General features: G+C 50.7%; 1 protein-coding gene and 1 long non-coding RNA gene across 2 annotated transcripts in view; both read right to left on the reverse strand.

The window, feature by feature from the left end:
* mcu (mitochondrial calcium uniporter) overlaps positions 1 to 26,431 on the reverse strand; it is a 159,809-nt gene that overhangs the window by 41,901 nt on the left and 91,477 nt on the right. The gene's annotated exons all lie outside the window — the stretch shown is intronic.
* LOC127915226 (uncharacterized) lies at positions 6,891 to 9,524 on the reverse strand. The gene is made up of 3 exons (XR_008090622.1): positions 8,964 to 9,524; positions 8,344 to 8,847; positions 6,891 to 6,993 (listed from the first exon to the last, which is right to left on the reverse strand). It is a non-coding gene; the product is annotated as an uncharacterized LOC127915226 (long non-coding RNA).

The raw sequence follows: 26,431 nt of genomic DNA on the forward strand, positions 1-26,431 counted from the left end.
GTGTCTCTCTGTCAGGGTGTCTCTCCATCAGGGTGTCGGGGTACGTCTCTCCATCAGGGTGTCTCTCTGTCAGGGTACGTCTCTCCATCAGGGTGTCTCTCTGTCAGGGTACGTCTCTCCATCAGGGTGTCTCTCTGTCAGGGTACGTCTCTCCATCAGGGTGTCTCTCTGTCAGGGTACGTCTCTCCATCAGGGTGTCTCTCTGTCAGGGTACGTCTCTCCATCAGGGTGTCTCTCTGTCAGGGTGCGTCTCTCCATCAGGGTGTCGGGGTGCGTCTCTCCATCAGGGTGTCGGGGTACGTCTCTCCATCAGGGTGTCTCTCCATCAGGGTGTCTCTCTGTCAGGTGTCTCTCTGTCAGGGTATGTCTCTCCGTCAGGGTGTCTCTCTGTCAGGGTATGTCTCTCCGTCAGGGTGTCTCTCCGTCAGGGTATGTCTCTCCGTCAGGGTGTCTCTCTGTCAGGGTGTCTCTCTGTCAGGGTATGTCTCTCCATCAGGGTGTCTCTCCGTCAGGGTGTCTCTCTGTCAGGGTGTCTCTCTGTCAGGGTGTCTCTCCGTCAGGGTGTCTCTCTGTCAGGGTGTCTCTCTGTCAGGGTGTCTCTCTGTCAGGGTGTCTCTCCGTCAGGGTGTCTCTCTGTCAGGGTACGTCTCTCCATCAGGGTGTCTCTCTGTCAGGGTACGTCTCTCCATCAGGGTGTCTCTCTGTCAGGGTACGTCTCTCCATCAGGGTGTCGGGGTACGTCTCTCCATCAGGGTGTCTGGGTACGTCTCTCCATCAGGGTGTCGGGGTACGTCTCTCCATCAGGGTACGTCTCTCCATCAGGGTGTCTCTCTGTCAGGGTACGTCTCTCCTTCAGGGTGTCTCTCCGTCAGGGTGTCGGGGTGCGTCTCTCCTTCAGGGTACGTCTCTCCGTCAGGGTGTCTCTCTGTCAGGGTACGTCTCTCCATCAGGGTGTCGGGGTGCGTCTCTCCTTCAGGGTACGTCTCTCCGTCAGGGTGTCTCTCCATCAGGGTATGTCTCTCCGTCAGGGTGTCGGGGTGCGTCTCTCCTTCAGGGTACGTCTCTCCTTCAGGGTGTCTCTCCGTCAGGGTGTCTCTCCGTCAGGGTACGTCTCTCCGTCAGGGTGTCTCTCTGTCAGGGTACGTCTCTCCATCAGGGTGTCGGGGTGCGTCTCTCCTTCAGGGTACGTCTCTCCGTCAGGGTGTCTCTCCGTCAGGGTGTCTCTCCGTCAGGGTGTCGGGTATGTCAGTATCCCTGTAGAATCTGGCCCTGTGATGTCCTCTCTGGGCCCAGTATCCCTGTAGAATCTGGCCCTGTGATGTCCTCTCTGGGCCCAGTATCCCTGTAGAAGCTGGCCCTGTGATGTCCTCTCTGGGCCCAGTATCCCTGTCGAAGCTGGTCCTGTGATGTCCTCTCTGGGCCCAGTATCCCTGTAGAAGCTGGTCCTGTGATGTCGATACAAACAGAGTGAACCTGGGACTTCACATCCGACCTCTTTCCACTGAGCCACTGAGCAGAGAGGGCCCTGTGACGCAGAGGGCCCTGTGACGCAGAGGGCCCTGTGACGCAGGTTGGGACTTGGGGACTCAGATATTCCAATATGGGCCAACTATCTGCACTGTAACTTCACACTAACCCTTCAGACTAATCACAGACGCTGCTGCTCCTGTTTATTATCAGTCTCTTTAGCCCCACCTGTATGTACATATCTACCTCAATGACCTGGTACCCCTGCACCATTGACCCGGTACTGGTACTCCGTGTATATAGTCATGTTATCGTTATTCAGTGTGTATTTTTTCCTTGTGGTATAATTGTTCTATAATTTCTGTATTTTCTTTCCCTCACGTTGTTGGGAAGGGCCGTAATCATTTCACTGTTAGTCTACGCCTGTTGTTTGTGAAGGATGTGACAAATAATATTTGATTTGAGTCACCTGTGGCGCAGTGGGCCATGTGGCGCAGTGGGCCCTGTGGCGCAGTGGGCCCTGTGGCGCAGTGGGCCCTGTGGCGCAGTGGGCCCTGTGGCGCAGTGGGTTCCTGTATCCATCTCTGTACTGTGACAAAGTAAAAACCTGGGGTGCAGCTCTTCCATGGAGACTCAAGTCCCACCTGACAGTCAGTCAGTCAGCCAGTCAATCAGTCAGTCAGTCGATCATTGATTAGCTTGCCATCTGTCAATCAGAGAATGAGTCTGCCAAACACTGCATTAGCCAGACTGGGCTTTCAATCCAACAGCCAGACTAAGCCCGACCTTGACAACTGTTACAGAATGCACACACCAGCTCCATCTCTCAGCTGTTTACATGGCGGCAGGTAGCCTAGCGGTCAGAGAGTTGGGCTAGTAACCCAAATTGCTCCAACGGCGACCCTGGCCGTGACCCCACTCTCCAATGGTGTCTCTCACAAGAGAGTTGAGATACGCAAAAAAAAACACACAAAAAAACACAGAACATTTCCAATTCACATATGCCGATTAAATTTACACAAATATAAGCAGTTCCCTACAGATGTCTACTTATTATGTTTACCAAAACAGTGGTGAGGTGGACACTTTGCTATTGTTTCAACTGCAGATTTCCCCTTTACCAACTGTTAATGAGCTTAATGTGGGATGGGGAAGAATCCACATTTGGTGACATGGATTCGGCCGTGGGATCCTATTGGGAACCGGATGAGGGGAAATCAGTCACATTTAGCAATACCGGACGGTGGACAGCCTGTTGAAATGAGGTGACAATACCGTGCGTAACATAAATGGCTCTGTGTGTCCTTCTAGACTACCCTTACTATGGCTCTGTGTCCGTCTAGACTACCCTTCTAGACTATGGCTCTGTGTGTCCTTCTAGACTACCCTTACTATGGCTCTGTGTCCGTCTAGACTACCCTTACTATGGCTCTGTGTCCGTCTTCTAGACTACCCTTACTATGGCTCTGTGTGTCCTTCTAGACTACCCTTACTATGGCTCTGTGTCCGTCTAGACTACCCTTACTATGGCTCTGTGTGTCCGTCTAGACTACCCTTACTATGGCTCTGTGTCCGTCTAGACTACCCTTACTATGGCTCTGTGTCCGTCTAGACTACCCTTACTATGGCTCTGTGTGTCCTTCTAGACTACCCTTACTATGGCTCTGTGTCCGTCTAGACTACCCTTACTATGGCTCTGTGTCCGTCTAGACTACCCTTACTATGGCTCTGTGTGTCCTTCTAGACTACCCTTACTATGGCTCTGTGTGTCCGTCTAGACTACCCTTACTATGGCTCTGTGTCCGTCTAGACTACCCTTACTATGGCTCTGTGTCCGTCTAGACTACCCTTACTATGGCTCTGTGTGTCCTTCTAGACTACCCTTACTATGGCTCTGTGTGTCCGTCTAGACTACCCTTACTATGGCTCTGTGTGTCCTTCTAGACTACCCTTACTATGGCTCTGTGTGTCCGTCTAGACTACCCTTACTATGGCTCTGTGTGTCCGTCTAGACTACCCTTACTATGGCTCTGTGTGTCCGTCTAGACTACCCTTACTATGGCTCTGTGTCCGTCTAGACTACCCTTACTATGGCTCTGTGTGTCCGTCTAGACTACCCTTACTATGGCTCTGTGTGTCCGTCTAGACTACCCTTACTATGGCTCTGTGTGTCCGTCTAGACTACCCTTACTATGGCTCTGTGTGTCCGTCTAGACTACCCTTACTATGGCTCTGTGTGTCCGTCTAGACTACCCTTACTATGGCTCTGTGTCCGTCTAGACTACCCTTACTATGGCTCTGTGTGTCCTTCTAGACTACCCTTACTATGGCTCTGTGTGTCCGTCTAGACTACCCTTACTATGGCTCTGTGTGTCCGTCTAGACTACCCTTACTATGGCTCTGTGTGTCCGTCTAGACTACCCTTACTATGGCTCTGTGTGTCCGTCTAGACTACCCTTACTATGGCTCTGTGTGTCCGTCTAGACTACCCTTACTATGGCTCTGTGTGTCCGTCTAGACTACCCTTACTATGGCTCTGTGTGTCCGTCTAGACTACCCTTACTATGGCTCTGTGTGTCCGTCTAGACTACCCTTACTATGGCTCTGTGTGTCCTTCTAGACTACCCTTACTATGGCTCTGTGTGTCCGTCTAGACTACCCTTACTATGGCTCTGTGTGTCCTTCTAGACTACCCTTACTATGGCTCTGTGTGTCCGTCTAGACTACCCTTACTATGGCTCTGTGTCCGTCTAGACTACCCTTACTATGGCTCTGTGTGTCCGTCTAGACTACCCTTACTATGGCTCTGTGTCCATCTAGACTACCCTTACTATGGCTCTGTGTCCGTCTAGACTACCCTTACTATGGCTCTGTGTGTCCGTCTAGACTACCCTTACTATGGCTCTGTGTGTCCGTCTAGACTACCCTTACTATGGCTCTGTCCGTCTAGACTCCTTCTAGACTACCCTTACTATGGCTCTGTGTGTCCGTCTAGACTACCCTTACTATGGCTCTGTGTCCGTGTCCCTTCTAGACTACCCTTACTATGGCTCTGTGTGTCCGTCTAGACTACCCTTACTATGGCTCTGTGTGTCCGTCTAGACTACCCTTACTATGGCTCTGTGTGTCCTTCTAGACTACCCTTACTATGGCTCTGTGTGTCCGTCTAGACTACCCTTACTATGGCTCTGTGTGTCCGTCTAGACTACCCTTACTATGGCACTGTGTGTCCGTCTAGACTACCCTTACTATGGCACTGTGTGTCCGTCTAGACTACCCTTACTATGGCTCTGTGTGTCCTTCTAGACTACCCTTACTATGGCTCTGTGTGTCCGTCTAGACTACCCTTACTATGGCTCTGTGTGTCCTTCTAGACTACCCTTACTATGGCTCTGTGTGTCCGTCTAGACTACCCTTACTATGGCTCTGTGTGTCCGTCTAGACTACCCTTACTATGGCTCTGTGTGTCCTTCTAGACTACCCTTACTATGGCACTGTGTGTCCGTCTAGACTACCCTTACTATGGCACTGTGTGTCCGTCTAGACTACCCTTACTATGGCACTGTGTGTCCGTCTAGACTACCCTTACTATGGCTCTGTGTGTCCGTCTAGACTACCCTTACTTCTAAATAGTCTAAGGTGACATGGATTTTTAATTTACTTTTAAGACTGTCATATCATGGATAATATAGCTATTTAATTTAGAATTTTTAAGACCCCTTTTGGTATATATATATATTTTAAATGGTATGAATGGTATTTGATTAAACATAGGCTATAGTACCAGCCAGATTCTATAGAAAAACATTCATAAATGTCATAAAAAAAGACAGTCAAAAAATAAATCATAAGGAATAAGCTTTTGAAGTGTCTGTCCTATATCTAGGAGATATAAGAAAGCTCAGAAAATGTATATACAGTGGGCTCCAAAATTACTGGCACCCCTGACTGGCAATGCACAAACAATACTTTAAAGAATAGATTTTTATTTTACCTTTATTTTACTAGGCAAGTCAGTTAAGAACAAAATCTTATTTTCAATGATGGCCGAGGAACAGTGGGTTAACTGCCTGTTCAGGGGCAGAACGACAGATTTGTACCTTGTCAGCTCGGGGATTCGAACTTGCAACCTTTCGGTTACTAGTCCAACGCTCTAACCACTAGGTTACCTGCCGTCCCTACACTCTAACCACTAGGCTACCTGCCGCCCCTACACTCTAAACACTAGGCTACCTGCCGCCCCTACCACTAGGCTGCCGCCCCTACACTCTAACCACTAGGCTAACCACTAGGCTACCAGCCGCCCCTACACTCTAACCACTAGGCTACCTGCCGCCCCTACACTCTAACCACTAGGCTACCTGCCGTCCCTACACTCTAACCACTAGGCTACCTGCCGTCCCTACACTCTAACCACTAGGCTACCTGCCGCCCCTACACTCTAACCACAAGGCTACCCTGCCGTCCCCAATATAAACAATATAATTATGGAGATAAACTCAAAATACCAACATGAGAGAAAGACTGTATTTTATTAATGTTTCAAAATCATTTATTGATTTAATTAAAAATCAATGTCCTCCAAATCAAGATTAAACAATTAATTCACCATGAATTATTATTGTAAATAACATCTACCAACATTAAAACAGGAATTAAATTCCACTTCTTTAAGTTTATCTAAGTCTTTAGGAACTATATTGAGCCATTACATCACTTCCTGTTTCACTAGGGTATAAACATGAGGTAACACGCATGCAATATCCCTTTTGTCATCCAACACGATGAAGAAAACAAAAGAACTGGCAGTTGAAAAGAGACAGATGGTCGTAGATCTTCATAAATCTGGTAATGGCTACAAGGAGATCCACAAACGATTATAATATACCACTGAGCACTGTCAGGACAATTATTAAAACATTCTAAAGATATGGAACAGTTGAAAACCTCACGGATAAAGGACGCAAATGCATTTTGCCCCTCAGGAGAGGGAGGAGGATGGTGAGAGAAGCAACAAAACCCCAAGAATCACTGTGAAAGAATTGCAGGCCTTTGGTGGTGTCTTGGGGTCACCAGGTTTCAGAAAGCCCCATCAGACTCCACCTCCACAACCACAGGCTCTTTGGAAGGGTTGTCAGAAGAAAGCCCCATCAGACTCCACCTCCACAACCACAGGCTCTTTAGAAGGGTTGCCAGAAGAAAGCCCCATCAGACTCCACCTCCACAACCACAGGCTCTTTAGAAGGGTTGCCAGAAGAAAGCCCCATCAGACTCCACCTCCACAGGCTCTTTAGAAGGGTTGCCAGAAGAAAGCCCCATCAGACTCCACCTCCACAACCACAGGCTCTTTAGAAGGGTTGCCAGAAGAAAGCCCCATCAGACTCCACCTCCACAACCACAGGCTCTTTACCTCCACAACCACAGGCTCTTTGGAAGGGTTGTCAGAAGAAAGCCCCATCAGACTCCACCTCCACAACCACAGGCTCTTTAGAAGGGTTGCCAGAAGAAAGCCCCATCAGACTCCACCTCCACAACCACAGGCTCTTTAGAAGGGTTGCCAGAAGAAAGCACCATCAGACTCCACCTCCACAACCACAGGCTCTTTAGAAGGGTTGCCAGAAGAAAGCCCCATCAGACTCCACCTCCACAACCACAGGCTCTTTAGAAGGGTTGTCAGAAGAAAGCCCCATCAGACTCCACCTCCACAACCACAGGCTCTTTAGAAGGGTTGCCAGAAGAAAGCCCCATCAGACTCCACCTCCACAACCACAGGCTCTTTAGAAGGGTTGCCAGAAGAAAGCCCCATCAGACTCCACCTCCACAACCACAGGCTCTTTAGAAGGGTTGCCAGAAGAAAGCCCCATCAGACTCCACCTCCACAACCACAGGCTCTTTAGAAGGGTTGTCAGAAGAAAGCCCCATCAGACTCCACCTCCACAACCACAGGCTCTTTGGAAGGGTTGCCAGAAGAAAGCCCCATCAGACTCCACCTCCACAACCACAGGCTCTTTAGAAGGGTTGTCAGAAGAAAGCCCCATCAGACTCCACCTCCACAACCACAGGCTCTTTAGAAGGGTTGCCAGAAGAAAGCCCCATCAGACTCCACCTCCACAACCACAGGCTCTTTAGAAGGGTTGCCAGAAGAAAGCCCCATCAGACTCCACCTCCACAACCACAGGCTCTTTAGAAGGGTTGTCAGAAGAAAGCCCCATCAAACTCCACCTCCACAACCACAGGCTCTTTAGAAGGGTTGTCAGAAGAAAGCCCCATCAGACTCCACAACCACAGGCTCTTTAGAAGGGTTGTCAGAAGAAAGCCCCATCAGACTCCACAACCACAGGCTCTTTAGAAGGGTTGTCAGAAGAAAGCCCCATCAGACTCCACCTCCACAACCACAGGCTCTTTAGAAGGGTTGTCAGAAGAAAGCCCCATCAGACTCCACCTCCACAACCTCTTTAGAAGGGTTGTCAGAAGAAAGCCCCATCAGACTCCACAACCACAGGCTCTTTAAAAGGGTTGTCAGAAGAAAGCCCCATCAGACTCCACCTCCACAACCACAGGCTCTTTAGAAGGGTTGTCAGAAGAAAGCCCCATCAGACTCCACCTCCACATCCACAGGCTCTTTAGAAGGGTTGTCAGAAGAAAGCCCCACCAGACTCCACCTCCACAACCACAGGCTCTTTGGAAGGGTTGTCAGAAGAAAGCCCCACCAGACTCCACCTCCACAGGCTCTTTAGAAGGGTTGCCAGAAGAAAGCCCCACCAGACTCCACATCCACAGGCTCTTTAGAAGGGTTGCCAGAAGAAAGCCCCATCAGACTCCACCTCCACAGGCTCTTTAGAAGGGTTGCCAGAAGAAAGCCCCATCAGACTCCACCTCCACAACCACAGGCTCTTTAGAAGGGTTGCCAGAAGAAAGCCCCATCAGACTCCACCTCCACAGGCTCTTTAGAAGGGTTGCCAGAAGAAAGCCCCATCAGACTCCACCTCCACAACCACAGGCTCTTTAGAAGGGTTGCCAGAAGAAAGCCCCATCAGACTCCACCTCCACAACCACAGGCTCTTTAGAAGGGTTGTCAGAAGGACTCCACCTCCACAACCACAGGCTCTTTAGAAGGGTTGCCAGAAGAAAGCCCCATCAGACTCCACCTCCACAACCACAGGCTCTTTAGAAGGGTTGCCAGAAGAAAGCCCCATCAGACTCCACCTCCACAACCACAGGCTCTTTAGAAGGGTTGCCAGAAGAAAGCCCCATCAGACTCCACCTCCACAACCACAGGCTCTTTAGAAGGGTTGCCAGAAGAAAGCCCCATCAGACTCCACCTCCACAACCACAGGCTCTTTAGAAGGGTTGTCAGAAGAAAGCCCCATCAGACTCCACCTCCACAACCACAGGCTCTTTAGAAGGGTTGCCAGAAGAAAGCCCCATCAGACTCCACCTCCACAACCACAGGCTCTTTAGAAGGGTTGCCAGAAGAAAGCCCCATCAGACTCCACCTCCACAACCACAGGCTCTTTGGAAGGGTTGCCAGAAGAAAGCCCCATCAGACTCCACCTCCACAACCACAGGCTCTTTAGAAGGGTTGTCAGAAGAAAGCCCCATCAGACTCCACCTCCACAACCACAGGCTCTTTGGAAGGGTTGCCAGAAGAAAGCCCCATCAGACTCCACCTCCACAACCACAGGCTCTTTAGAAGGGTTGTCAGAAGAAAGCCCCATCAGACTCCACCTCCACAACCACAGGCTCTTTAGAAGGGTTGCCAGAAGAAATCCCCATCAGACTCCACCTCCACAACCACAGGCTCTTTAGAAGGGTTGCCAGAAGAAAGCCCCATCAGACTCCACCTCCACATCCACAGGCTCTTTGGAAGGGTTGCCAGAAGAAAGCCCCATCAGACTCCACCTCCACAACCACAGGCTCTTTAGAAGGGTTGTCAGAAGAAAGCCCCATCAGACTCCACCTCCACAACCACAGGCTCTTTGGAAGGGTTGCCAGAAGAAAGCCCCATCAGACTCCACCTCCACAACCACAGGCTCTTTAGAAGGGTTGTCAGAAGAAAGCCCCATCAAACTCCACCTCCACAACCACAGGCTCTTTAGAAGGGTTGTCAGAAGAAAGCCCCATCAGACTCCACAACCACAGGCTCTTTAGAAGGGTTGTCAGAAGAAAGCCCCATCAGACTCCACAACCACAGGCTCTTTAGAAGGGTTGTTTTCAGACTCCACCTCCACAACCACAGGCTCTTTAGAAGGGTTGTCAGAAGAAAGCCCCATCAGACTCCACCTCCACAACCTCTTTAGAAGGGTTGTCAGAAGAAAGCCCCATCAGACTCCACAACCACAGGCTCTTTAAAAGGGTTTTCAGAAGAAAGCCCCATCAGACTCCACCTCCACAACCACAGGCTCTTTAGAAGGGTTGTCAGAAGAAAGCCCCATCAGACTCCACCTCCACATCCACAGGCTCTTTAGAAGGGTTGTCAGAAGAAAGCCCCACCAGACTCCACCTCCACAACCACAGGCTCTTTGGAAGGGTTGTCAGAAGAAAGCCCCACCAGACTCCACATCCACAGGCTCTTTAGAAGGGTTGTCAGAAGAAAGCCCCACCAGACTCCACCTCCACAACCACAGGCTCTTTAGAAGGGTTTGCCAGAAGAAAAAACCCTTTCTGACCCTAAGACACAGATGCAAAGCGCTTGGACTTTACCAAACGTCATTTCAATTATGACTGGAAGAAGGTGCTCTGGTCCGATGAGACCAAAATGGAACGTTTTGGTCAGAAACAGCATCGGCATGTTTAACGTCGAAACAGAGATGCATACAAGGAGAGGCACCGCATACCCACGGTGAAATATGGTGGGGGGTCACCTCATACCCACGGTGAAATATGGAGGGGGGTCACCTCATACCCACGGTGAAATATGGTGGGGGTCACCTCATACCCACGGTGAAATATGGTGGGGGGCACCTCATACCCACGGTGAAATATGGTGGGGGTCACCTTGTACCCACGGTGAAATATGGTGGGGGGTCACCTCATACCCACGGTGAAATATGGTGGGGGGTCACCTCATACCCACGGTGAAATATGGTGGGGGTCACCTCATGTTGAAATATGGTGGGGGGTCACCTCATACCCACGGTGAAATATGGTGGGGGGGTCACCTCATACCCACGGTGAAATATGGTGGGGGGTCACCTCATACCCACGGTGAAATATGGTGGGGGGTCACCTCATACCCACGGTGAAATATGGTGGGGGTCACCTCATACCCACGGTGAAATATGGTGGGGGGTCACCTCATACCCACGGTGAAATATGTTGGTGAATCACCTCATACCCACGGTGAAGTATGGTGGTGGGTCACCTCATACCCACGGTGAAGTATGGTGGGGAGTCACCTCATACCCACGGTGAAATATGGTGGGGGGTCACCTCATACCCACGGTGAAATATGGTGGGGGGTCAGTGATGTTTTGGGGATGTTTTAATTCCAGAGGTCCAGGGGAACTGGTTAAAGATAAATGGCATAATGAATTCCACTAAGTACCAGGCAATTATGGCTGACAATCTGATTGCCTCTGCCGGAAGGCTGGGACTTGGCCGTAGGTGGACTCTCCAACAAGACAATGACCCAAACCATACCTCAAGATCCACACAGAAATGATTATGTGACAACAAAATCAATGTTCTGTCGTGGCCGGACCTCAAACCAATCGAAAACATGTAGGCTGAGTTGAAGAGGGAAGTTGAAAGATCTTGAAAGGATCTGCATAGAGGAATGGTCCAAAATCCCTCCAAATGTGTTCCTGAACCTTGTCAAACATTACAGGAAATGACTCCATGCTGTTATCCTTGCCAGAGGTGGTGGCACTAAGTACTAAATGAGGAGTGCCAATAATGATGAAACCTTGATGTTGGTGAAATGTATTTTGTATTAAATAATTGTATGATTTTTTTGGGTTCCATTGCAACATTATTAAAGTACAGTATTTCTCACATGTTGGTATTTTGAGTTTCTCTCTATAATTATATTGTTTATATTGTTTAATGTATTGTTTGTGCATTGCCAGTCAGTGGTGCCAGTCTTTTTGGACCCCAATATATATATATATATATATATATCATATTTTGTTAACACATATTTAACCACATTTTTGGGGTAGGCATAAAACTATCTCCAGACGGATCCCGGTAACCAGGCCACCTCCAGACGGATCCCGGTAACCAGGCCACCTCCTGACGGATCCCGGTAACCAGGCCACCCCCAGACGGATCCCGGTAACCAGGCCACCTCCAGACGGATCCCGGTAACCAGGCTACCTCCAGACGGATCCCGGTAACCAGGTTACCTTCAGACGGATCCCGGTAACCAGGCCACCCCCAGACGGATCCCGGTAACCAGGCCACCTCCAGACGGATCCCGGTAACCAGGCCACCTCCAGACGGAACCCGGTAACCAAGTTACCTCCAGACGGATCCCAGTAACCAGGCCACCTCCAGACGGATCCCGGTAACCAGGTTACCTCCAGACGGATCCCGGTAACCAGGCCACCTCCAGACGGATCCCGGTAACCAGGCCACCTCCAGACGGATCCCGGTAACCAGGTTACCTCCAGACGGATCCCGGTAACCAGGCCACCTCCAGACGGATCCCGGTAACCAGGCCACCTCCTGACGGATCCCGGTAACCAGGCCACCCCCAGACGGATCCCGGTAACCAGGCCACCTCCAGACGGATCCCGGTAACCAGGCTACCTCCAGACGGATCCCGGTAACCAGGTTACCTCCAGACGGATCCCGGTAACCAGGCCACCTCCAGACGGATCCCGGTAACCAGGCCACCTCCAGACGGATCCCGGTAACCAGGCCACCTCCAGACGGATCCCGGTAACCAGGCCACCTCCAGACGGATCCCGGTAACCAGGCCACCTCCAGACGGATCCCGGTAACCAGGCCACCTCCAGACGGATCCCGGTAACCAGGCCACCTCCAGACGGATCCCGGTAACCAGGCCACCTCCAGACGGATCCCGGTAACCAGGCCACCTCCAGACGGATCCCGGTAACCAGGCCACCTCCAGACGGATCCCGGTAACCAGGTTACCTCCAGACGGATCCCGGTAACCAGGTTACCTCCAGACGGATCCCGGTAACCAGGCCACCTCCAGACGGATCCCGGTAACCAGGCCACCTCCAGACGGATCCCGGTAACCAGGCCACCTCCAGACGGATCCCGGTAACCAGGTTACCTCCAGACGGATCCCGGTAACCAGGCCACCCCCAGACGGATCCCGGTAACCAGGCCACCTCCAGACGGATCCCGGTAACCAGGCCACCTCCAGACGGATCCCGGTAACCAGGCCACCTCCAGACGGATCCCGGTAACCAGGCCACCTCCAGACGGATCCCGGTAACCAAGTTACCTCCAGACGGATCCCGGTAACCAGGTTACCTCCAGACGGATCCCGGTAACCAGGCCACCTCCAGACGGATCCCGGTAACCAAGTTACCTCCAGATGGATCCCGGTAACCAAGTTACCTCCAGACGGATCCCGGTAACCAGGCCACCTCCAGACGGATCCCGTGACACTTGTGGGGGTCGTAGAGCGGAGAACGCCATCGTGTTCGTGAGAGTCTCATCTTTCCATAGAGTGAGATATATATATATATATATAGGTAGCCCGGTTACCGGGATCCGTGACGTTTACGTGAGAAGATGACCTCAGGATGACCTCACGGTCTGAGAAACACCGCTGTAGCTCGACCACCTGTCACCGCGGATACGGAAAGCCGCCATTGGCCGATGCAGTGTATTGAGACACAACAACAACAAAACAGATATATCTTGTTTAAACTGAAGGATTGTGATGGGATTTATTATGTTACTCAGATTAACGTAACGGGTGCGTTAACAGACTCCAGGAGGCCATTACAACGCCTCTCTCTAGACCTCTGAATCAGCCGACGAAGCAAGAAACGCCTCAGTTTGATATCTGCTGATGCTTAAAGGGCATCAGACCTTAAATAATACTACATTTCCTTTCCTTAATAAATCTTTTGAGCCCCAAAACTTGTTCTAACTATAAAAAGGTTTGAGCCGAATCTTCGTTATCTCTATGTTTTCAGACCGGGAGGATGTCGAGAGGACACATAGAGCCAGACAGCTGCAACGAAACACTCATTCACACAGACACACAGGCTCACACAGACACACAGGCTAGTCTCACACAGACACACAGGCTCACACAGACACACAGGCTAGTCTCACAAAGACACACAGGCTCACACAGACACACAGGCTAGTCTCACACAGACACACAGGCTAGTCTCACACAGACACACAGGCTCACACAGACACACAGGCTAGTCTCACAAAGACACACAGGCGAGTCTCACACAGACACACAGGCTAGTCTCACACAGACACACAGGCTCACACAGACACACAGGCTAGTCTCACAAAGACACACAGGCGAGTCTCACACAGACACACAGGCTAGTCTCACACAGACACACAGGCTCACACAGACACACAGGCTAGTCTCACACAGACACACAGGCTAGTCTCACACAGACACACAGGCTCACACAGACACACAGGCTAGTCTCACACAGACACACAGGCTAGTCTCACACAGACACACAGGCTAGTCTCACACAGACACACAGGCTAGTCTCACACAGACACACAGGCGAGTCTCACACAGACACACAGGCTCACACAGACACACAGGCTAGTCTCACACAGACACACAGGCTAGTCTCACACAGACACACAGGCTAGTCTCACACAGACACACAGGCTAGTCTCACACAGACACACAGGCTAGTCTCACACAGACACACAGGCTAGTCTCACACAGACACACAGGCCAGTCTGGATAGCACCACATGAAACACAGTCTAAAATGCACCTGCCAGTGTGTGTGTGTGTGTGTGTGTGTGTGTGTGTGTGTGTGTGTGTGTGTGTGTGTGTGTGTGTGTGTGTGTGTGTGTGTGTGTCGTATAGCATGCATATGTGTGTGTGTGTGTGCTGCTTGTGAGAGAGATCGCTTAGCTAGCACACATACAAGAGCTTGCCAGGATGAAAAACTATAACCTAATTTTAGTCGTAACACACACCCTGTTACCCAAGGGAGTGTGTGTGTATGTGTGTGTGTCGGTAACGATTAGCAGCAGCGCAATGTAATACTGATTACTATGCTGAGACTGCTGCTGATCACATTTTGCAGAGAGAGACATTCTGTAATGTGTATGTGTGTGTGTGTGTTGGAGAGTGTGTGTGTGTGTGTGTGTGTGTGTGTGTTGGAGAGTGTGTGTGTGTGCCTCCACTCCTCTGGGAAGGCTTTCCACTAGATGTTAGAACATTGCTGCGGGGACTTGCTTCCAATCAACCACAAGAACATTAGTGAGGTCGGTCACTGATGTTGGGCGATTAGGCCTGGCTCACAGTCGCTGTTCCAATTCATCCCAAAGGTGTTCGATGGAGTTAAGGTCAGGGCTCTGTGGAGGCCAGTCAAGTTCTTCCACAACGATCTCGACAAACCCTTTCGGTATGGACCTCGCTTTATGCTTCAGGGTCACTGTCATGCTGAAACAGGAAAGGGCCTTCCCCAAACTGTTGCCACAGAGTTGGAAGCACAGAATCATCTAGAATGTCATTGTATGCTGTAACGTTAAGATTTCCCTTCACTGGAACTAAGGGGCCTTCTCCACCAAACTTTACAGTTGGGCACTACACATTAGGACAGGTAGCGTTCTCCTGGCATCCGTCAAACTCAGATTAGTCCGTCAGCCTGCCAGATGGTGAAGTGTGATTCATCACTCCAGAGAACACGTTTCCACTGCTCCAGAGTCCAATGAAGACGAGCTTCACACCATTCCAGCCACGGCAAACACACACACTGACACACTGGCAAACACACACACACTGACACACTGGCAAACACACACACACTGACACACTGGCAAACACACACACACTGACACACTGGCAAACACACACACTGACACACTGGCAAACACACACACACTGACACACTGGCAAACACACACACTGACACACTGGCAAACACACACACACTGACACACTGGCAAACACACACACACTGACACACTGGCAAACACACACACTGGCAAACACACACACACTGGCAAACACACACACTGGCAAACACACACACTGACACACTGGCAAACACACACACACTGACACACTGGCAAACACACACACTGACACACTGGCAAACACACACACTGACACACTGGCAAACACACACACTGACACACTGGCAAACACACACACTGACACACTGGCAAACACACACACTGGCAAACACACACACTGGCAAACACACACACTGGCAAACACACACACTGACACACTGGCAAACACACACTGACACACTGGCAAACACACACTGACACACTGGCAAACTTGCACTGACACACTGGCAAACACACACACTGACACACTGGCAAACACACACACTGACACACTGGCAAACACACACACTGACACACTGGCAAACACCACACTGACACACTGGCAAACACATTTTCTGACACACTGGCAAACACACACACTGACACACTGGCAAACACACACACTGACACACTGGCAAACACACACACACACTGACACACTGGCAAACACACACACACTGGCAAACACATTTGCACACTGACACACTGGCAAACACACACACTGAAATGGCAAACACACACACACTGACACACTGGCAAACACCACACACTGACACACTGGCAAACACACACACACTGACACACTGGCAAACAACACACTGACACACTGGCAAACACACATGGCAAACACACACACACTGGCAAACACACACACTGACACACTGGCAAACACACACACTGGCAAACACACACACTGACACACTGGCAAACACACACACTGACACACTGGCAAACACACACACTGACACACTGGCAAACACACACACTGACACACTGGCAAACACACACACTGACACACTGGCAAACACACACACTGACACACTGGCAAACAAACACTGACACACTGGTCACCACACTGACACACTGGCAAACACACACACTGACACACTGGCAAACACACACTGACACACTGGCAAACACCACACTGACACACTGGCAAACACACACACTGACACACTGGCAAACACACACACACTGACACACACACACACACTGACACACTGGCAAACACACACACACTGACACACTGGCAAACACACACACACTGACACACTGGCAAACACACACACACTGACACACTGGCAAACACACACACACTGACACACTTGCAAACACACACACTGACACACTGGCAAACACACACACTGGCAAACACACACACACTGACACACTGGCAAACACACACACACTGACACACTGGCAAACACACACACACTGACACACTGGCAAACACACACACACTGGCAAACACACACACACTGACACACTGGCAAACACACACACTGACACACTGGCAAACACACCACACTGACACACTGGCAAACACACACACACTGACACACTGGCAAACACACCACACTGACACACTGGCAAACAAATACTGACACACTGGCAAACACACACACTGGCAAACACACACACACTGGCAAACACACACACTGACACACTGGCAAACACACACACTGGCAAACACACACACTGACACACTGGCAAACACACACACTGACACACTGGCAAACACACACACTGACACACTGGCAAACACACACACTGACACACTGGCAAACACACACACTGACACACTGGCAAACACACACACTGACACACTGGCAAACACACACTGACACACTGGCAAACACACACACTGACACACTGGCAAACACACACACTGACACACTGGCAAACACACACACTGACAAACACACACACTGACACACTGGCAAACACACACACTGACACACTGGCAAACACACACACACTGACACACACACACACACTGACACACTGGCAAACACACACACACTGACACACTGGCAAACACACACACACTGACACACTGGCAAACACACACACACTGACACACTGGCAAACACACACTGACACACTGGCAAACACACACACTGGCAAACACACACACACTGACACACACACACACACCACACTGGCAAACACACACACTGACACACTGGCAAACACACACACTGGCAAACACACACACACTGACACACTGGCAAACACACACACACTGACACACTGGCAAACACACACACTGACACACTGGCAAACACACACACTGACACACTGGCAAACACACACACTGACACACTGGCAAACACACACACTGACACACTGGCAAACACACACACTGACACACTGGCAAACACACACACTGACAAACACACACACTGACACACTGGCAAACACACACACTGACAGTGTCATTGCATTTTGGTACACCAGAATTACATTAATTTCCAATGAAACGCGGCGTTGCGTTGCAGAGGCAGTTGCAGTGCGTTCGTTGTGGTGGGTACATTGGGTTGTGGGTAGGCCTCCTTACTCGCACACGCCTTTTCAGTTCTGCCTATACATTTTCTATGGGATTGAGGTCAGGGCTTTGTGATGGCCACTCCAATACCTTGACTTTGTTGTCCTTAAAGCCATTTTGCCACAACTTTGGAAGTATGCTTGGGGTCATTGTCCATTTGGAAGACTCATTTGCAACCAAGCTTTAACTTCCTGACTGATATCTTGAAATGTTGCTTCAATATATCCACATAATTTTCCTACCTCATGATGCCATCTATTTTGTGATGTGCACCAGTCCCTCCTGCAGCAAAGCACCCCCACAACATGATGCTACCACCCCCATAATTCACGGTTGGAATGGTGTTCTTCGGCTTGCAAGCCCTCCCCTTTTTCCTCCAAACATAACGATGGTCATTATGGCCAAACAGTTATATTTTCGTTTCATCAGACCAGAGGACATTGCTCCAAAAAGTACAATCTTTGTCCCCATGTGCAGTTGCAAACCGTAGTCTGGCTTTTTTATGGCGGTTTTGGAGCAGTGGCTTCTTCCTTGCTGAGCTGCCTTTCAGGTTACGTCAATATAGGACTCATTTTAACGTGGATATAGATACTTTTGTACCCGTGTCCTCCATCATCTTCACAAGGTCCTGTTGTTCTAGGATATATTTGCACTTTTCGCACCACAGTACGTTTACCTCTAGGAGACAGAACGCGTCTCCTACCTGAGCGGTGTGACGGCTGCGTGGTCCCATGGTGTTTATACTTGCGTACTATTGTTTGTACAGATGAACGTGGTACCTTCAGACATTTGGAAATTGCTCCCAAGCATGAACCAAACTTGTGGAGGTCCACAATATATATATTCTGAGGTTTTTGGCTGATTTCTTTAGATTTTCCCATGATGTCAAGCAAAGACGCACTGAGTTTGAAGGTAGGCCTTGAAATACATCCACAGGTTCACCTCTAATTGATTCAAATGATGTCAATTAGCCTATCAGAAGCTTCTAAAGAAAGCCATGACATAATTTTCTGGAATTTTCCAGGCTGTTTAAAGGCACAGTCAACTTAGTGTATGTAAATGTATGACCCACTGGAATTATGAATAATCTGTCTGTAAATAATTGTTGGAAACATTACTTGTGTCGTGCACCAAGTAGATGTCCTAACCGACTTACCAAAACTATAGTTTGTTAACAAGAAATTTGTGGAGTTGTTGAAAAACGAGTTTTAATGACTCCAACCTAAGTGTATGTAAACTACCGACTTTAACAGTATGAGTAGACGACTTGACAGAAATGGTAGCAGAAGTTGAATGTTGAGCTTTTGTTGCTCACACATCTCGATGATGTTTTGCGCCACGACACTGTCGGCGTGTTCAAAGCGTTAGGCTTGTGTGCAGCTGCTCTGCCACGGAAACCCATCTCCCGACAAACAGTGCTTGTCCCATTTCACTGCTAACACACACCCAGCTCTGGATATCCCATCTTTCCCTTTTCCAGAACACAAAGTCACTGAAACACCATCTGAAATATTCAACAGCAACCCTGTCAACAGCACCCCAACCTTGGAATCAATGTCATACCGCCAGAGAGAAAGAGAGAGAAGGAAGAGGAGAGAAGGAGAGAGAGAGGAAAGAGAGAGAAGGAGAGATAGAGGGAAAGAAGAGGAGAGATAGAAGAGTGAGGATAGAAAGAGAAGGAGAGAGAGAGGAGAAAGAGAGAGAGGGGGAAAGAGGGAGATAGAGAGGGGGAAAGAGGGAGAGGGAAAGAGAGCGATAGAGGAGAGAGAGGAGAGGGGAAAGAGGAGAGAGGAGAGGGGAAAGAGAGGGAAAGAGGAAAGAGAGAGAGGGAAAGTCAGAGAGAAAGAGAGAGAGGGAGAGAGAAAGAGAGGGAAAGAGAGAGAGAGAGATGAGAGAGAAGAGAGAGAGAGGAGAGAGGAGAGAGAGAAGGAAAGAGAGAGAGGGAAAGAGAGAGGAGAGAGAAGAAAAGAGAGAGAGAGGGAAAGAGAGAGGAGAGAGGAGAGAGAGAGAGAAGGAAAGAGAGAAGGAAAGAGAGAGAGAGATGAGAGAGGAGAGAGAGAGAGAAGAGAGAGGAGAGAGACAGCGAGAGAGAGGGAAAGAGAGAGAGAGAGAGGGAAAGAGAGAGAGGAAACGGAGACGTAGAGGATGAAAGGATCAGAGGAAGAATGAATAGCAGCAGGGGAGGGATGGTGATGAATGTAAGCCGGAGTATGACAGCGTGATACATCAGAGATGGTGTGTGTTCATCCATGAGCTACTCTGCAGCAGACTGATTTGTCCTGTAGAAGAGGAGGAATGTGTGTGTTTGTCTAGTGGAGGAGGGGTATAGAGAGAGAAGAGAGGCAGAGAAGAAGAGTGTGTAAGATGGAGGGGGGATGGGGTAAACTGCTGATCACTACAGTAAAGGAATCCCTAGACTAGAAAGAGGGGTTATCCCTCTCTCACTGTCATTCACCCTCCCTCCCTCCCTCGTTCTCTCTCTGAATCTTTGTGTTTCCCTGTTTGATGTGTTCCAGCACCACCTCTTCTCTGCACTGAAACTTCCTTTGCATTTCAGCACGCTGTGTGTGTGTGTGTGTGTGTGTGTGTGTGTGTGTGTGTGTGTGTGTGTGTGTGTGTGTGTGTGTGTGTGTGTGTGTGTGTGTGTGTGTGTGTGTGTGTGTGTGCACATACTAGCTACTCCACTTCAAAAAACGCCCAACACTTTGAATTGTCACACACACAAAACTAGCAGTTTCTGAACAAGCAGATGTTCCCCTGGTGTGCTAGACTAGAGGACCAATCTAGTACAGAATGTTTAGTCCTCATACTCCCCCCATGGTAATATCTGTCATCATGTAAATGTGCCAATGATAACCAGTGCTTACACACACACACACACACACACACACACACACACACACACACACACACACACACACACACACACACACACACACACACACACACACCATGACACCATGACACAGCAGTTTAGAAATAGAATGCTCCTCTCCTCTGACAGTCTGACATATTTCCTCCCCAAACCCAACAGAGACAGGAGCAGGACAGAGACAGGAGCATGGCAGGACAGAGACAGGAGCATGGCAGGACAGAGACAGGAGCATGACAGGACAGAGACAGGAGCATGGCAGGACAGAGACAGGAGCATGGCAGGACAGAGACAGGAGCATGGCAGGACAGAGACAGGAGCATGGCAGGACAGAGACAGGAGCATGGCAGGACAGAGACAGGAGCAGGACAGAGACAGGAGCAGGACAGAGACAGAGACAGGAGCATGGCAGGACAGAGACAGGAGCATGACAGGACAGAGACAGGAGCATGGCAGGACAGAGACAGGAGCATGGCAGGACAGAGACAGGAGCAGGACAGAGACAGGAGCAGGACAGAGACAGAGACAGGAGCATGGCAGGACAGAGACAGGAGCAGGACAGAGACAGGAGCAGGACAGAGACAGGAGCAGGACAGAGACAGGAGCATGGCAGAGACAGGAGCATGGCAGAGACAGGAGCATGGCAGGACAGGAGCATGGCAGGACAGGAGCATGGCAGGACAGGAGCATGGCAGGACAGAGACAGGAGCATGGCAGGACAGGAGCATGGCAGGACAGGAGCATGGCAGGACAGGAGCATGGCAGGACAGAGACAGGAGCATGGCAGGACAGGAGCATGGCAGGACAGAGACAGGAGCATGGCAGGACAGGAGCATGGCAGGACAGAGACAGGAGCATGGCAGGACAGAGACAGGAGCATGGCAGGACAGAGACAGGAGCATGGCAGGACAGAGACAGGAGCATGGCAGGACAGAGACAGGAGCATGGCAGGACAGAGACAGGAGCATGGCAGGACAGAGACAGGAGCATGGCAGGACAGAGACAGGAGCATGGCAGGACAGAGACAGGAGCATGGCAGGACAGAGACATAGACAGGAGCATGGCAGGACAGAGACAGAGACAGGAGCATGGCAGGACAGAGACAGGAGCAGGACAGGACAGAGACAGGAGCATGGCAGGACAGAGACAGAGACAGGAGCATGGCAGGACAGAGACAGGAGCATGACAGAGACAGAGACAGGAGCATGGCAGGACAGAGACAGAGACAGGAGCATGGCAGGACAGAGACAGAGACAGGAGCATGGCAGGACAGAGACAGGAGCAGGACAGAGACAGGAGCATGGCAGGACAGAGACAGGAGCAGGACAGAGACAGGAGCATGGCAGGACAGAGACAGAGACAGGAGCATGGCAGGACAGAGACAGGAGCAGGACAGAGACAGGAGCATGGCAGGACAGAGACAGAGACAGGAGCATGGCAGGACAGAGACAGGAGCATGGCAGGACAGAGACAGTAGCAGGACAGGACAGAGACAGAGACAGTAGCAGGACAGGACAGAGACAGAAGCATGGCAGGACAGAGACAGGAGCAGGACAGAGACAGAGACAGGAGCATGGCAGGACAGAGACAGGAGCAGGACAGAGACAGGAGCATGGCAGGACAGAGACAGAGACAGGAGCATGGCAGGACAGAGACAGGAGCAGGACAGGACAGAGACAGAGACAGGAGCATGGCAGGACAGAGACAGAGACAGGAGCATGGCAGGACAGAGACAGGAGCAGGACAGAGACAGAGACAGGAGCATGGCAGGACAGAGACAGGAGCATGGCAGGACAGAGATAGGAGCAGGACAGGACAGAGACAGAGACAGGAGCATGGCAGGACAGAGACAGGAGCAGGACAGAGACAGGAGCATGGCAGGACAGAGACAGGAGCAGGACAGAGACAGGAGCATGGCAGGACAGAGACAGAGACAGGAGCATGGCAGGACAGAGACAGGAGCAGGACAGGACAGAGACAGGAGCATGGCAGGACAGAGACAGGAGCATGGCAGGACAGAGACAGGAGCATGGCAGGACAGGAGCATGGCAGGACAGAGACAGGAGCATGGCAGGACAGAGACAGGAGCATGGCAGGACAGAGACAGGAGCATGGCAGGACAGAGACAGGAGCATGGCAGGACAGAGACAGGAGCATGGCAGGACAGAGACAGAGACAGGAGCATGGCAGAGACAGAGACAGGAGCATGGCAGAGACAGAGACAGGAGCATGGCAGGACAGAGACAGAAGCATGGCAGGACAGAGACAGAGACAGGAGCATGGCAGGACAGAGACAGGAGCATGGCAGGACAGAGACAGGAGCATGGCAGGACAGAGACAGGAGCATGGCAGGACAGAGACAGGAGCATGGCAGGACAGAGACAGAGACAGGAGCATGGCAGGACAGAGACAGGAGCATGGCAGGACAGAGACAGGAGCATGGCAGGACAGAGACAGGAGCATGGCAGGACAGAAACAGGAGCATGGCAGGACAGAGACAGGAGCATGGCAGGACAGAGACAGGAGCATGGCAGGACAGAGACAGGAGCATGGCAGGACAGAGACAGGAGCATGGCAGGACAGAGACAGGAGCATGGCAGGACAGAGACAGGAGCATGGCAGGACAGAGACAGGAGCATGGCAGGACAGAGACAGGAGCATGGCAGGACAGAGACAGGAGCATGGCAGGACAGAGACAGGAGCATGGCAGGACAGAGACAGGAGCATGGCAGGACAGAGACAGGACAGCATGGCAGGACAGAGACAGGAGCATGGCAGGACAGAGACAGGAGCATGGCAGGACAGAGACAGGAGCATGGCAGGACAGAGACAGGAGCATGGCAGGACAGAGACAGGAGCATGGCAGGACAGAGACAGGAGCATGGCAGGACAGAGACAGAGACAGGAGCATGGCAGGACAGAGACAGGAGCATGGCAGGACAGAGACAGGAGCATGGCAGGACAGAGACAGGAGCATGGCAGGACAGAGACAGGAGCATGGCAGGACAGAGAGCATGGCAGGACATGGCAGGACAGAGACAGGAGCATGGCAGGACAGAGACAGGACAGCATGGCAGGACACAGACAGGAGCATGGCAGGACAGAGACAGGAGCATGGCAGGACAGAGACAGAGACAGAGACAGGAGCATGGCAGGACAGAGACAGGAGCATGGCAGGACAGAGACAGGAGCATGGCAGGACAGAGACAGGAGCATGGCAGGACAGAGACAGGAGCATGGCAGGACAGAGACAGGAGCATGGCAGGACAGAGACAGGAGCATGGCAGGAGAGAGACAGGAGCATGGCAGGACACAGACAGAGACAGGAGCATGGCAGGACAGAGACAGGAGCATGGCAGGACACAGACAGAGACAGGAGCATGGCAGGACAGAGACAGAGACAGGAGCATGGCAGGACAGAGACAGGAGCATGGCAGGACACAGACAGAGACAGGAGCATGGCAAGACAGAGACAGGAGCATGGCAGGACACAGACAGAGACAGGAGCATGGCAGGACAGAGATAGAGACAGAGACAGGAGCATGGCAGGACACAGACAGAGACAGGAGCTTCTCCAAGCTCTGATGCTGCTGATGGTCATTAGTGGTCGACCAAACTTGCTAACTGCCTGGTACTCAGCACTCCATTGTCCCTCTAATCACTCTGACATCAGTGCAAATGTGATGGAAAAATCTAATCAAACACTCTGTGAGAACCCATGAGCTCATGTTGTGCAACATTTCTATAGGCTATGCAATTGCGGGAAAAAAATTGTTTTGATGGCCTCTATTAAAAAAAGGAGGATCCCATCAGCTTTCTATAGGCTAAGACACCGCCACTCACAGACACAGCCACTCACAGACACAGACACTCAGAGACATAGCCACTCACAGCCACTCACAGACACAGCCACTCACAGACACAGCCACTCACAGACACAGCCACTCAGAGACACAGACACGGCCACTCAGAGACACAGACACAGCCACAGACACAGCCACTTAGAGACAGACACTCAGACACTCACAGACAGACACTCACAGACAGACACAGCCACTCAGAGACAGAGACACAGCCACTCACAGACACAGCCACTCACAGACACAGCCACTCACAGACACTCACAGACAGACAGAGCCACTCAGAGACACAGACACAGCCACTCAGAGACACAGACACAGCCACTCAGAGACACAGACACAGCCACTCAGAGACAGACACTCACAGACACTCACAGACAGACACAGCCACTCAGAGACAGAGACACAGCCACTCACAGACACAGCCACTCACAGACACAGACACTCACAGACAGACAGAGCCACTCAGAGACACAGACACAGCCACTCAGAGACACAGACACTCAGAGACAGAGACAGCTACTCACAGACAAACACAGACACAGCCACTCAGAGACAGAGACAGCTACTCACAGACAAACACAGACCCTTCTGTCATCTAACCTCCACAGGCTGATCCTAGAGAGAGAGAGAAAAGCCAGGCTGGTCATATAGAGAGAGAGAAAAGCCAGGCTGATCCTATAGAGAGAGAGAAAAGACAGGCTGATCTTATAGAGAGAAAAGCCAGGCTGATCCTATAGAGAGAGAGAAAAGACAGGCTGATCTTATAGAGAGAAAAGCCAGGCTGATCCTATAGAGAGAAAAGCCAGGCTGATCCTACAGAGAGAAAAGCCATGCTGATCCTATAGAGAGAGAGAAAAGCCAGGCTGATCCCACAGAGAGAGAGAAAAAGCCAGGCTGATCCTATAGAGAGAGGCTGAAAGAGCCAGGCTGATCATATATAGAGAAAAGCCAGGCTGATCCTATAGAGAGAAAAGCCAGGCTGATCCTATAGAGAGAAAAGCCAGGCTGATCCTATATAGAGAAAAGCCAGGCTGATCCTATATAGAGAAAAGCCAGGCTGATCTTATAGAGAGAAAAGCCAGGCTGATCCTATAGAGAGAAAAGCCAGGCTGATCCTACAGAGAGAAAAGCCAGGCTGATCCTATAGAGAAAAGCCAGGCTGATCCTACAGAGAGAGAAAAGCCAGGCTGATCTTATAGAGAGAAAAGCCAGGCTGATCCTACAGAGAGAAAAGCCAGGCTGATCCTACAGAGAGAAAAGCCAGGCTGATCCTATAGAGAGAAAAGACAGGCTGATCATATATAGAGAAAAGCCAGACTGATCCTATGGAGAGAAAAGCCAGGCTGATCCTACAGAGAGAAAAGCCAGGCTGATCTTATAGAGAGAAAAGCCAGGCTGATCTTATAGAGAGAAAAGCCAGGCTGATCCTATAGAGAGAAAAGACAGGCTGGTCCTACATAGAGAAAAGCCAGGCTGATCTTATAGAGAGAAAAGCCAGGCTGATCCTATAGAGAGAAAAGCCAGGCTGATCCTACAGAGAGAAAAGCCAGGCTGATCCTATAGAGAGAGAGAAAAGCCAGGCTGATCCTACAGAGAGAGAGAAAGGCCAGGCTGATCCTATAGAGAGAAAAGACAGGCTGATCATATATAGAGAAAAACCAGGCTGATCATATAGAGAGAAAAGCCAGGCTGATCT

The sequence above is a fragment of the Oncorhynchus keta genome, chromosome 3 (genome assembly GCF_023373465.1).
Source record: "Oncorhynchus keta strain PuntledgeMale-10-30-2019 chromosome 3, Oket_V2, whole genome shotgun sequence".
NCBI lineage: Eukaryota > Metazoa > Chordata > Actinopteri > Salmoniformes > Salmonidae > Oncorhynchus > Oncorhynchus keta.